This window comes from Rhyacophila brunnea, unplaced genomic scaffold (genome assembly GCF_057557595.1).
Source record: "Rhyacophila brunnea isolate RB1 unplaced genomic scaffold, BYU_Rbru_1.0 scaffold_1, whole genome shotgun sequence".
Taxonomy (NCBI): Eukaryota; Metazoa; Arthropoda; class Insecta; order Trichoptera; family Rhyacophilidae; genus Rhyacophila; species Rhyacophila brunnea.
In genome coordinates, this window is record NW_028232751.1 from 29,487,103 (window position 1) to 29,500,820 (window position 13,718).

The window sequence follows — 13,718 nt, forward strand, 5'->3', positions numbered from 1 at the left end:
AAAAATCAAAGGAAGACGCACAGGACGAAGCCTCATTTTAAAGCTGGAACTTAAGAGTGCAACTGCATTGAACTTCTCCAGGTAGCAAATGATAGAGATAAGATCGGCCTAATGGTGGCCGACCTCTGTTAGGGGTAAAATATATAGGTATAGCTCATCTTTTCTGAATGTTGGCTCTACAATCCTATGTGGGGTGTCTCATGAAAAGGTGTTTTTGATAGAGTTTTGTTTCGATATTTAATATTTTAATAATAAAACAGTCTTAAAAACACACATTTTTGTGATTTACTTGTATTAATTAAACGGTTTTTGTAAGTATATAAACATGGGTTTTTGATCTTCTGAAAAGTATTCTTAGTATGTTATACATGTTATTTCTTATCGGGGTTGTTATATATTTATTTTGAAATTTATATTTTTGTTAAAAGTGACATAGTTTGTTCTATTACCTCCGCTCTCTTCCATTACTCGGGCGATATAATTTAGAACAGTATGAAGTAATAATGTGAATCAAGTGTAATCTGTTTTTAAGTATTTTTTTTTGATTTCATTGCCTCCTAGTTTTAAGTATTTAATTCATCCATTGTAATATTTATTTCCGGCATACCACATTGTGAGCACTGACTGCCTCCAGGAAACGACTATAATTCCCTTTAAGCTAAATCTGCCATAATCGCATTCCATTTCACCCAGTAACCAGAAGTAGATATGTTCTAGAGTTGAAGATAACATGATTAAATTCAAATCAATCAAATGTCGCTCATAGGATTACATTTAAATAAATTAAAAAATATAAATAGTACCGAGAAACAACACCGCGGAAGTCAATTAATTAAAATTTTGAGGGGAAACAAAAAACGTCACAAACAATTGAAAATTGATACCTTTTAACTTTTTTTTGTGTTTGGTTAAAAAAATCATTTTTTCATTCAAAAAGAATTTTTCCATAGAAGGAACACGGTGTAGGATTTTTTACCTACCGAATGTTATTCAAAACTCAAAACCACCAAATGGGGACTTACGCGGTGTTGTTTCTTAAGAGATGATATATTATGCGAGGGTCAATAACCCTAAGCCTTGTCAGAATATTCTGCAAGTATGACATACGTATGTGAGGGTCAACCACCCGAGCCTTGGCAGCAAATGAGGGATTGTAGCAATGCGACAGTCAGCGAATTACTCAATTATCGCATGTCAATTCATCTTCAGTTAGCACATTGTGACATATATCAATACTAGCTTACTGCAATTTATCGATTATTCATTTTCAGCATTATTTAACTGCGAGTGTTTCAATAAATAGCTAATCACAATTGATGGGAAAAGCACTCTCTCTCACCGCACCTCGGACGGAGTATCTCTTGCCTCTTACACTGTTAACTTTACTGTCGCACCTGTCACTGTACTTATTAATTTGGTAAATAAACTCTCTAACTCAATCTACTTAATAACCACCAGTCTTTCATCACCAAATACAAGAACCCCAACTATACTGTAGTTTAGATAATATAATAAATATTCGCATCTACTTAACTGTATTATAATATACTCATAAATCGTTTTATTTTATTAGTTGTTGGTATATGTCAAAGTTGTTATTCTTTTCTAACCGAATTTATAAATTATAAATTTGTATATTTATGGGATTACAATATGATGACATTAGTGAGCGGTAAAAGTGAACTGATGCGTAAGGTTGTATGCGAGGTAAGAAAGGACGTCGGGTCCATGGATTGACCGGGATCACACAACAGATTATTGAGATAGAAATGAAAAAGCCATCACCATGAACCAATGTTTTGAAGCAGGATACTTTATGGCCGTAAAAACTAAGTAGAAAAAGGCGCGCCGACTGTCCCCAAATATTAAAAGTTCGTTACATTTAAGTAACAAACATTAATGCATTATTATGATAGAGATTTAACCATTAAAACTAATATATTAACACCTGTTTAAGTTTATTCCATATGTTTCCATACTCTAGATCCGTTGCCTCGGTAAGCCAGTTCCCATTAATTTTCTGTTTCCTGACTGTGATAGTTTCAATTTTCTGACACATGCGCTCGACGTAAACTACGCAGTGTGTGCTAATATCGCAGTCCGTAAGTCGTCTTATTAAGTAGATGTATATAATTATTTTTACTGAATGAGTAATTGAGTCGTCAAGTCAGAATAGCCGCTCTGGTGACTTTCTCTATTTAAAAAATCACAAAAATGGTTTTAATATCATAACCAATTTGTAAGGAAAAGTCATGCAATTAACAAAATTGGGGTCTTTAAAAATATTTAAAGCGGGTATTGGAAAAATTTCAAAGCACGTTCATAAACACCTCAGACGCATAGTTATTGCTTAATTTTGTCGTCATTAGGTAAAGTACAGATGTCTAAATTACATTTAATTAAAGCACATTGCTTGAAATCAGACGGATGCGGGTTCGAGTCTCACCCGGCACCAATAATTTTTAAAGATTTTTTTCTAAAAGGTTCCCGAAAATGGAATATTTACATAATAGAATAATGGAGGATATGTGACTAGAGTGTCATAGAGTTTCCGAAAGTCCTAAATGGAAATAGGTAGAATACAGTTTTTTATGAATGGACATTCGCTGGACATATTTAGTCATACAATGGTACCCAAGAGTGCAGAAAATGCTTAGATAGACCTATAGATATAGAACGTAACGCACAATAGATGAGCGGAGCTTGGAGAAGTCTTCATCAAGCAATGAATTGAATTATACTGAAAACGCTGTTAGTGAGTAATTATTTGATCTCAGATAAAACTATTGATTTATCGGAGGCATATTAATACATTTTCTTGGTAATTTACATACAATTTTGAAATGTTTAAATAACCTGTACGTAAATATAATAATTTAAAAAACTAGGAAAAAAATAATAAATTATATGGTTATTTTTTATTATTAACGAACGAGTCGGAGTTTTTTAACAGTTTTTTTATACAAAATCTTTTTTATTTATATTGAATCGAGCAGTCAAATTTTTAATAAATCAAATAACAATTTATTTTGTAATTTTACAATAAAACTACATTATTTATTTTATATGATAAAAATATTATTTCATATCTAACAAAAAAATGATTCGTCAGGAATTTTACTTTATAAAATGTGGTGTGTAGATACTACTTTTTGCGTTAACAGTAAAGTTGCGTATGTCAAACAATCATGCTCTATATTTTTACGTCACTTCTGCAATATAATAACTAGCCGAAAATAGCACGTAATAAACCTGTGACCGAATCATGTCATGGGTTGAAAGTTATCACAAGGCTTGAAATTCGTCCCCCTGGTAAAAATATGCCTGTCTCTAATAAGAGTAACAAGCAGTGGGAATCGCCTTTAATGTTTTATTACAGCAGGCCTCTGTCCTTAAAGTTAAGGAGGTCAGAAGTTCAAACCTATGGCGTCAGCGGTTTCGTGTCTTGTCCCAAAAGGGCGAACTATAATTTGAAACATATGTAGTTACTTTTCGCATAGTTAACAGCAGTAGTTGTTGTTTTGAGTAGACCCTTTCCCGGGCCGCAAGAAAAAATGCACACCGCCTTTGGATGCCAGCGCCCTCTGCCTAGCTACGTTATGCCGGAGCGAAATTAGAACCGGAACCTTAATTATATTAGTTCATCAAACTATTCCGAGACATGACGTCGAAATTGTGGCGCAATTACTGTTGGGGTTTTGATGTCTACACATCTTAGCTCGCGCAACCCCCTCAAAAAGTTCTAACTAATCCCAGAAAAATGTGACGAAAAACGTATGCAGCGTGTTCGTCAGCCATATAGGGGACATGATAGATATATTTCTCAGTGAAGTGATCGCGTGGCAACAGTGACAAAATATATCATGCGTATTTTTGGGTAAATATACCTTTTCACGATGTCGCCTATCACTATGGCTATACCATTAAGTGTTGTTAAAATTCATCCTTTATTGTTAATGTATTTTTTTTTATATTAAGTGAGCCATAAAATATCTAAAATCACAAAAATACACAGTGAAATAAGTACACTTTCTTAAGTTATTTGTTGAGTGTAGATCGCTGTATATATATTTAAATATTGCCAAATGTTTCAACTGTCTACTGATTTTATTCTCAAAATTTTACTGGAAACTTTTGTAACGGTAAACACGTTTTTCTGTGTTCCCTTTTACTTCTGTTTTCTTCACTCAAACTTTCTTTCTTTTTGACACACTATTTTTTATACAGTAAAAAGTCAACAATACATGAATTAACCATTCTTTTTATATGCAATATATAAAAAAAATAGACCGGGTCTAGTGTTGAATAACTGAGACTAGTAATAACCGAATCTCGCCTGACGAGGATTGTCAGATTCAAGCGCGAATTAAATTAAAGTGCATGTCGCGGACTATTACGTGACGTCACAGTAAGCTGCCGCTACGGAAAAAAAGTGTGTAATGTTGTTTTTCTTGGTGTTTAAAATGGTATCAGACTGATGCTCCCATCCCGTAGCACATTTTGAACCTTTAAACTAACATTGTCAGTTGGCCAAATCTGACGAAATCACCAGAACAACAATGAGGTCACCTTACGTTGAATTGCACTGAATCGACACCTGCATGACTCAACAAACATCTTCCTAGCCTAAACTTTTCGACTATCATATTGTCAAAATCACGTTTTTTTTTATTTTTAGCGGTTGGCACTATGTATTTTCTATAATAAGGTTGTCTATTACCTATGGTCTGCAGGTTGGGTTTTGTTCAAAATATTATATATGGATATCATGTTGGAAGTAATTTTAACGTACTGTTACGTCCCCAAAAAGCGGAGTAGTTTAAGTAAGATAGTTAATCACTTTCACTAGTACTTTTAGGTTTCGTAATATACGAATTTAAATAGTCTTTATACTTGTAAGGTATTATTTGCTATTTTATTATTATTATACAGAGGACTATGAAATAGGACTCTGTTAAAGTCTCTTTTGTTTTGTCAGGAATAGCGAAAGAGGGCGGAAATAATCACAGGAGATATCAAATTGAAAGATAAGAACTTCTGATAGATGTTCGATTTATTAAACGGTGAAGAATTATAGTAATACAGATTTATTACAACTGACAGAAAGCCAGCTTACAATGTGTGAGGTACAATGGTCGACAGGGAACTAACAAATTAATTACGTGTGCAATCGTTCATATAGAAAATGAATAATGTTCTAGATGTTTCCAATTATCAAACACAAATAACATATTTTATTGTTTTGTGGTTTTCTAGAATTAATTAGAATAAATGAATCAATATTTAAATTGACAATATTATTGATATCAGAGGATGCTATTGTTATCAGCGGAAGTTGTGGTTTCTCTAATTAGAATCAATCTCTTATCTACGTATCGATCTAATGCATAACAGTACGTACACGTAAAAACTGTTGAAATTAATTAAAATTAACATTACTAATTAATAATATTTCAAATTACTAATACATTATAGTTGGCAGTCTTCATTAGTGTCATTCGTCATTGAATTTACGGAGATGGTGCTCGTTTAAAATATTCTGCAAAATGACGAAACCATAGACCAAATTTGTCGCCGCGATGGCGTGACAGTAGGCGACATGCACCTCAATTTGATTCGCGCTTCAGCGTCCAATGTAGGTGTAGATTTATTTCTCTCAGTATCTATATCTTTATTTTGACTAGGGATTCTGTTCACTCATTATCATTTAATCATATAGTCGCTGGCTTTTCTACCAATACGTTGTACCAATGTTTTGTTAGGTTTTGACTACATACTGGAAAAATACCACCAAGACGCAGAAGTATAGAATTCACATCCAATGGTAGAGAACATTTTGATAGGTAGGTACGTAGGTATATTTTTTATCTCACGAAGGCGCATCCCCACCATGCCGCCAAACTTATTTGGAAATTAATTCTACTTTCAATTAGGTTACTGTAGATAATATTTGGCAGAATAGAGGTTCGTTTTCGTAAAGACGACACTCTTTGTACTTAATATAAATACAATTAAAATTTATCAAAATCAATTGTTATTTATATAAACAGTTAAAAAAAATCGGTTAGGTATATGTTCAAACACGCGCGTTAACATGATCTTACTCCCTACTTCAATTTAAGTTTGTCAATGTATGGCTACGGTCGTATGTTGTAGTTTAACCACTGGGGAATGCCAAAAGAAATGGCGTATTTAAAAAAAAAAACTACCTTATTCTTGGGTCAATAATTATTATAAAGCAATCAATATTCGTAAGATGTTTATCACACTTAATGGTCAAAAACATAGCTTATAATTTGTATCTTTAGAATTATCTTCAAATGTTTTAATCTTGCCCATTTTTTGAATAATAAAATGCCTAATTCCTGTCAAATTTGGGATCACAGAGATTATCAATATAATTTTTTAACGTAAATATTTCACTATAATAATGTCGACATAAATTATACTAATGGTTTTATAAATGCGTTTAAAATTAATAAATGTAAAAAATCTTATCACCACTGCACATTCATGTACTGAAATATGACAATATTCTAAAACATTAGAGCAAGAGGTTTAAAAGAATACTATTTTATGTATATGATATAATATGTTATAAATATACAGTCACAAGGGTGAAAGTTTATATTATTTCCAGTATAGAATATCTAAAATTAATAAATTTTACATTTTGATAATGCAGAAATTTTAGAAACTAGTAGTTCTTCAGCGATTTACAAAAAAGTAAAAATACCTAAAGATGGAATTGGCTGATTTTGAAATCTAGCGACACTTAAATACTAGATAGAAAAATATAATATGTATTATCATAATATGCTAACATAATCAATGTATATTTCGCTAAATACTTAGTTTAATTTTGATGTAGATACTTAGGAAAGAGTAATAGTTAAGATTTATGCTTTATCTGTTATTTATGGATGAAATAGCAATAAAACGTGTTCTAGTCGTTTAGTGTAATTGTATTTAGTGACTTTGTTGGCACGCAAAAGTTCGTTACACACGTGAAGATAATAAAAGATCCTAAAGAAGTGAATTATAAGTAATAAAATGTTAATCTTTAGTGCTGTTTTCTTCTATTCACATTATGTTGGGAATATTATATCTCATATACTGGATCGTAAATTTTCCTTAGAAAAAAAATGTTTCCTATAGGGTGCTATAGCACGGGATTTCAACGTTTTACAAATCGTGACTCCATTTTTAAATAATGGAGTAACCAGTGAAAAGTAAATAGTGAAAACAAATATTATATTGTACTTGTTTTCGATTGACTAGACTATGTTTGTTAACTGTAAATTATTAAACATTTTCTTCTAGTTAGTAAGTAAGACGGACTACTTTTTATATTTTCCCATTTAACTGTGTGTTTTCATTTTGTAGATATATTGCTTTTTGTTCGAAAACTGATTATTTCCACTCATACTTGTCATAGAATCAATATCAAATAAACTTCATATACCCGAGTCATTCATAATACACAAAGTAAATGTTAATTTAAAATTCCTGGCGCATAATGCCTATAATATAATATAGTCTGTTATTTAAACATCGATATTGTATTACTGTAAAAAAATAGTTATTGATCCCACAGAAAACATCTTATGAATCCCATTTAGGTTGCGACTCATGGCTTGCGAATTCAAGATATTATTATGTAGTCTATAATTAAAAAAAAAATATTTAAACCACATTTTTTTGTTTTTACGAGAAATAGATGTTATCCACTTGCTCAACATATTAGGTTCATACTCTGGATTCAAACATATATTGAAAAATAAAATGTATTTTTTGGCAGACCCGGGATTTGATCTCATGACCCTCGACCTTATAGGTTGACATGACACTGCCGCTCGACCATCCTGGGTATCAAATTCATAATTTACAACGACATTCATCACATTTACAACGAAAAACTATTCAAATAAGCAGTTTTATTTACATATTTTACTAGCGATGAATCTAGTCAATAAGTTATCTCCACAATTTTAACATGTAACATGTTTTACTCATGATCTCTGATGCAAAAGCGTTACGAAAAATAGATGTAGAATCACGCAGCCCGCCCGCGCCCCGCCCCGATTACTTACGCGCGCCGATTATTTTCATTTTAAGTTCAGTAGCCTACATTCTGTGTGACGTATTATTGTTCGCCTGTTATTATTACTTCTTTAGTTTTATTATTGTAATTACATAATTTTAGCCGTTAGAGTTTAAGTAACTATCATTTGAATTTGCCCAAAATTATTATAATATTATTATACTACGTAGTTATATCAGAAAATATTTATGTGTTGGTTCATTGAATATCAAAAATAAAGTTCTTTCCACAAGAAAAAATGAATTAACATTGGACATTGATTATTGTAAAATCGGTAACATCTATGAGCCGATATCGAATATTTGTCCAATAGTAAAATATTATAGTTAGTCTAATAATATTGCGTAGGTGTTTATTAATATGTTTGGCGAAGAAAATATTTTATTTATTATTACAGCCTGTGTTTTTCTGAATTTCTCGGAATATAATAAGTTTATGGAAAATACAGAATTTCTAAATCCTACTATTACGTAATTGGTTTCCACGATACTATTTACATGTTACTTTTTAATTAAATAGTTTATCTCAATAAATACCGTGAAAAATATCATCATTAATAGTAATGATTGTGTTTAGTATGTATTTAATCTAGTTAATTATGTTTAAGAATAAAGAAAACTTATTAAATACCTATATATATATTATGTAAACAGATAAAATAATTTCAAAATAAAATAAAAAAGACTCGTTCAGCAAGCGATAGATGTGGCCTTATTCAAGAATGTTATAAAGATTTTTAAAATATTTATTATCTGATATTCTACGATATATAATATATTACCAATCATCAGCTGAATGCAGAACTATTATTCTAATTCACATTTGAAATATATTAGAAATGAATTCTATTTAGTATAGAATAATATATTATATAATATAGAATAATGATGCATAAATATGTGTATATATAAATTACTTAAATATGATGTTTCAAAGAACACTTCTGTAAAATGATGTGTAATTCATGCACACTCCAATCAAGGTCTTGGGAAATTGCTCGTGGGACAGTCCCAGCACAATATTGAAGGGCACCTAACGTTTGTTACGTCATGGTATGCGCCAGAATAATGGGTATGACGTGGCAGGTGGTAGAGGTAAAATCATGTTATGTTATTATAAATTGCTTCAGTTATATAATAAAGTAATTTTTCAATAATTCTTTTATCAATGTATTTCATTAAGTTATATCGTGGTAAAAAAAAAAAACAATAAATGCACTAGGGCGAGTTTTTTTAAAACTTTATATTTCAATAGAGCTCTGTAATGTATTTATGTCAACCGGCTTTTTACCTACTTCCCATAAATACAGTGATTTCGAATTCAGTACGAATAAGTATGGCGTGTATGTGACTAGACATTATATTAAACTTTGGAAGCGGACCAATACTCCAATCATGACGTGTATGCATCGCATATTATAGCATTAACACAAAGAATATACTTTTTGTTAGTGGTATTTTCGATTAATAAAATATCATAAATATAAATGACAACGTTGTATCATATTATTAAATGTGGAGTTGCTGCCAAAATTTGGTAAGTCGATAATTTAGGTATTTATAATTAACAACGAATTATGTGTCTATATTGTTCTGTGGCCTAATGCCTATGTGAAATATATTAATTGTTCAGTACAGATGATTGTTTATTTCTCATCAATAATTGATATTATTAATTTTTATAATACACATCATGAAAACCTGGTTATAAAAATATATATTAGTAAACTATTCTAGCATTGAAAGAATGAACATTTTACTAAGTACTCATACTCTGACAAAGTGACATACTTCTAATACTAGGCCCTAGATTAAATATGTATGCTAGAAGGCCATCCGATATATTATAGAACATTCGGTTTTAGAGGGTATGTCAAATTTTAAATTGTAATTACTCCATAACAAGCTTTTGAGACTTACCATCTTTTGGCTTACTTCATGATTCATTAAGCAAAGAAAAGTATGTCCTCATCTATGACGATGACGTATTTACCTATGACGATGACATGTTTACTGTTTTAAATTGAAAATATTGCTTGTTTTTTTTTTTCAAAAGTATGTAATGTCCACGAACAGGAATATTGTTCCGTTAGAAGTCTTTTTTCTAAATAATCGGTTCGCTTAATTCTTATCACTTCTTTACAACTTACTTACCGAAAAAGATTTTACAAGGAAATAAGAAGTATCGAAAAACATCTCCGAAATAAAATATAATATTTCTCAACCCAATAACCCCCCCCCCGCCTCCGCCCCGCAACGGTCCATCACCCATCAGGAAATATTATTTCAGTGTGTTTGCTGAGAGTGAGTGAGAGGGAGTGGGGGGAGATGGGGATGATATCGGCCAACATATCCGGCGGACCGAATAAATAAGTGAATAAAGGCCGAGGTAATGTATATAAAAAGCAAAATCGGGCATTTGAATATCGGGCGGGTCGTTTTGTATGCAGGTCGGCGAAGGAGGGAAGTTAGTGGCAAGTTAGCAGTCCTTACAAGTTGAAATGGAGGAGGGCCGGGAAGTGCTTTCTTGCGCTCAGCCCAAACACCACCCCGCCGCCTCCCCTGCACCCCCACCCGACAAAGACAAACTCCACCGCAGAGGGAGTGACCACGATGGATGTTTCAATTTAATCCGTGGAACTAACAGGGTGTTATAAGGCGGATTAACCGGAATTAACTTTGTGTTTTGAGACATTTAGGCAAAGAAAACGGATTTTTGATTAAAAAACTTCATCGTCATCAGTTTGGACCAACACTGTCAAATTTATGCGTGACGTCATCACTTACTTAGTTTTTTTTGAATAAAAATGCCGCATTACTAACAGAAGTTGTTATTTTAATGACGCTTATTATGAGCTAGCTATACTTACGTATATTTTAGTATGAGTATAATAATACACCAACTCAACATAATTTCGTATTTTTACAACGTTTTTCTTAGCTCGTATTCTTATTTGTCCGGTTCAAATCTTGCAATCAATTTTTAACTAACTTCTCGACTAGCTAGACATTTGAAACTTTTAGAATATATCAGAACACGATGCCAATCCATTTTTTAAATACTTTTAGCCATCTTTAAGTAGAATTGAATTCATTTTCAGTTAATTCTGTTTTGTATGAAAAGTTATTTCGACACCATTATTGGTTGCTAGGGGTCTGGGATCATAGAAACTAAATTATTAATATATGTGCGTTACTATGGAAATCAATATGACATGTCAAAATGACATTTCAGTATTATTTCTATCAAGTACAAATTTTTTTCAAGTTTATATGATTCAACAGAAAATTTAAAAAACGTTGTACACAAAAAAGTTCTTTTATCTTGTAATTATTAATATTTTTAGTCGAAGAATAATTTATAAGATTTAAGAATGTAACATTAAAAAGTGTTTCAGAGAATATTGCAGAAACTAGAAGTTGACTTAATAATACTCACAGAATTTTCAATTTTACATTTGGTTATTATATTATAATCAACAAATTCACAAAATTTAAGAATGTAACATACTTTTATTGAACAAACACAATTTAATAACACAATTATATTTAATATCATAAGTATATATTTTTTGAAACATATTTTTTCTATTTCTCAGAAGTGTTTTCAAATTATGTAAACTATTTTTTTAGTATGTAGTCGCTATTCGATGGTTGCGGCTTCTATTGATAGGAACATCCTGGAGACCGTCGACGATCATTTGCCATTTATTCCTACATTATCTGAGAGTTGTAACAGAAAAATCCCCAGCGTCTATTACATAGTCACTCCTTTTTGCTCTTCTACTTCGCCGATGATTATCAGCCCCTCTAGATTGTCAACACTCATGTGAGAAACTTTGTACGTCAAGAGCTTATCGTGGTTCTTTATAATATTATAGAGAGACCACATATTAAAAAAAACACTCATTTCTTCAGTGTCCATATAGAGAAAAATCGTACTTTACTATTGCAAATTATTATTTAATTAATCGCGAAAAAGACGTGATCTCACCACGTAATAAGTTTTTTTGTAGAAAAAAATGTGCCGCATAACATAAGTTGGTGTTTTTACCACGCTAATTATGAACTAAACTTATACCTATTACAAGTATAATACACCAATTCAATATAGTTTCATGTAATACTTCTCTTTATTATAGTGACATACCTTAACGGAGGTCAGCCGACATCAGGAAGATTATGCTACCCGGAACAGTTCGATGGAGGTACATTCGTACCATTCACTGACGTTCTTAGCCACGAAATGTGGCATCGTCTTTTGTTTCGTTTACCATTAATCTTTCATTGAATGTATGTTGTATTTTTGTTCTCTCATACTGTGATCGAAGTAGTGTAGTTTTTTGGTTTTGATGATACTATCCAAAACTCTTCGGTACTTTCGTATTTGATTGAGAATATCAAAATTTGGTACCCGGTTAGTCCCATGTATTTTGAGGAATAGTTTATACAGACACATCTCGAAAACCTTAATTCTCGATGACATAGAATATGCGAGACAATATTCGGTAACATAATAATTATACATGATCTGGTCTTATTAAGTTCAAATAGTAAGACAGTGCTGTTTTGCTCTAACGATGGTATTTATAAAATAGAAAAAATCATAGTTTAGAAAGCAATTAAGTTATAAAGAATTATTTTATTAATCGCGAAGAAGACGAAGTCTTGTTTAAACATTCTTATATTGGGTTAAAATAAATACTTTTTGGTTTGTTGAACGGGTACAATTTCTAGATGTAATATTTCTAACATAACTTTAAATTAAGTTGCGTAAACTATGCATCAAAGCAAGAATCTTGGAGAATGCGCATGCTGTAATGGATAATAAATACTTCACTAAAGCAATTAATAGATTCTGGCATACAAGTAAAGTCATGGTCATAAATACGTAGATACACATGATTATTTGTTAAGCTATTGGACGTGTTCTCCAAAATATTATTATGGGGAACACATCCAGGTAAACGCATATATTCATTTTAGAAAACGCATACTATATTGTATATTATGTATTGTACAGATGGTAAAAATATGACAATTAATTACTCAATTGAATCATAACAGTAAATAAAACAATACATTGACAAAATATATTTTTTTAATTGGCTCGAAGACTTTTATAAACAGATTTTTGTTTTATGAGAATTAGATATCAGCTACCAGCTCAACCTTTTAGACACATGCGCTCTGGGTCCAAACACATTAAAAAAAGTAATTAAAAATTTTCCAGACCCTGGATTCGAACCCAAGATCCACGACAATAGAGGATATTCTAATTATTTTAATGATACTGTGTAAATATTATAACTAAAATATAGCTGAATTTATTTAGATGTAGACAATAATTATAGATAATAATATTATAATATATTATGAGACCAGAGTTATTATTAAAAAGCTATTTTTATCTAAAGAAATGACCATTATTTTACAGAAAAGAGTCTAGAATATGGGCTTATATAAGGTGAATGTTATATGCAAGGCTTATTTTACGGGAAATAATCAATATTTATTGGAAATAATATTATGCCAGCGTTTTGGATCAAATATACATTAAAAAAAAATGCATGTTATTTTTGCCAGATATGGATGGGATCAACCCACGGCTTCTC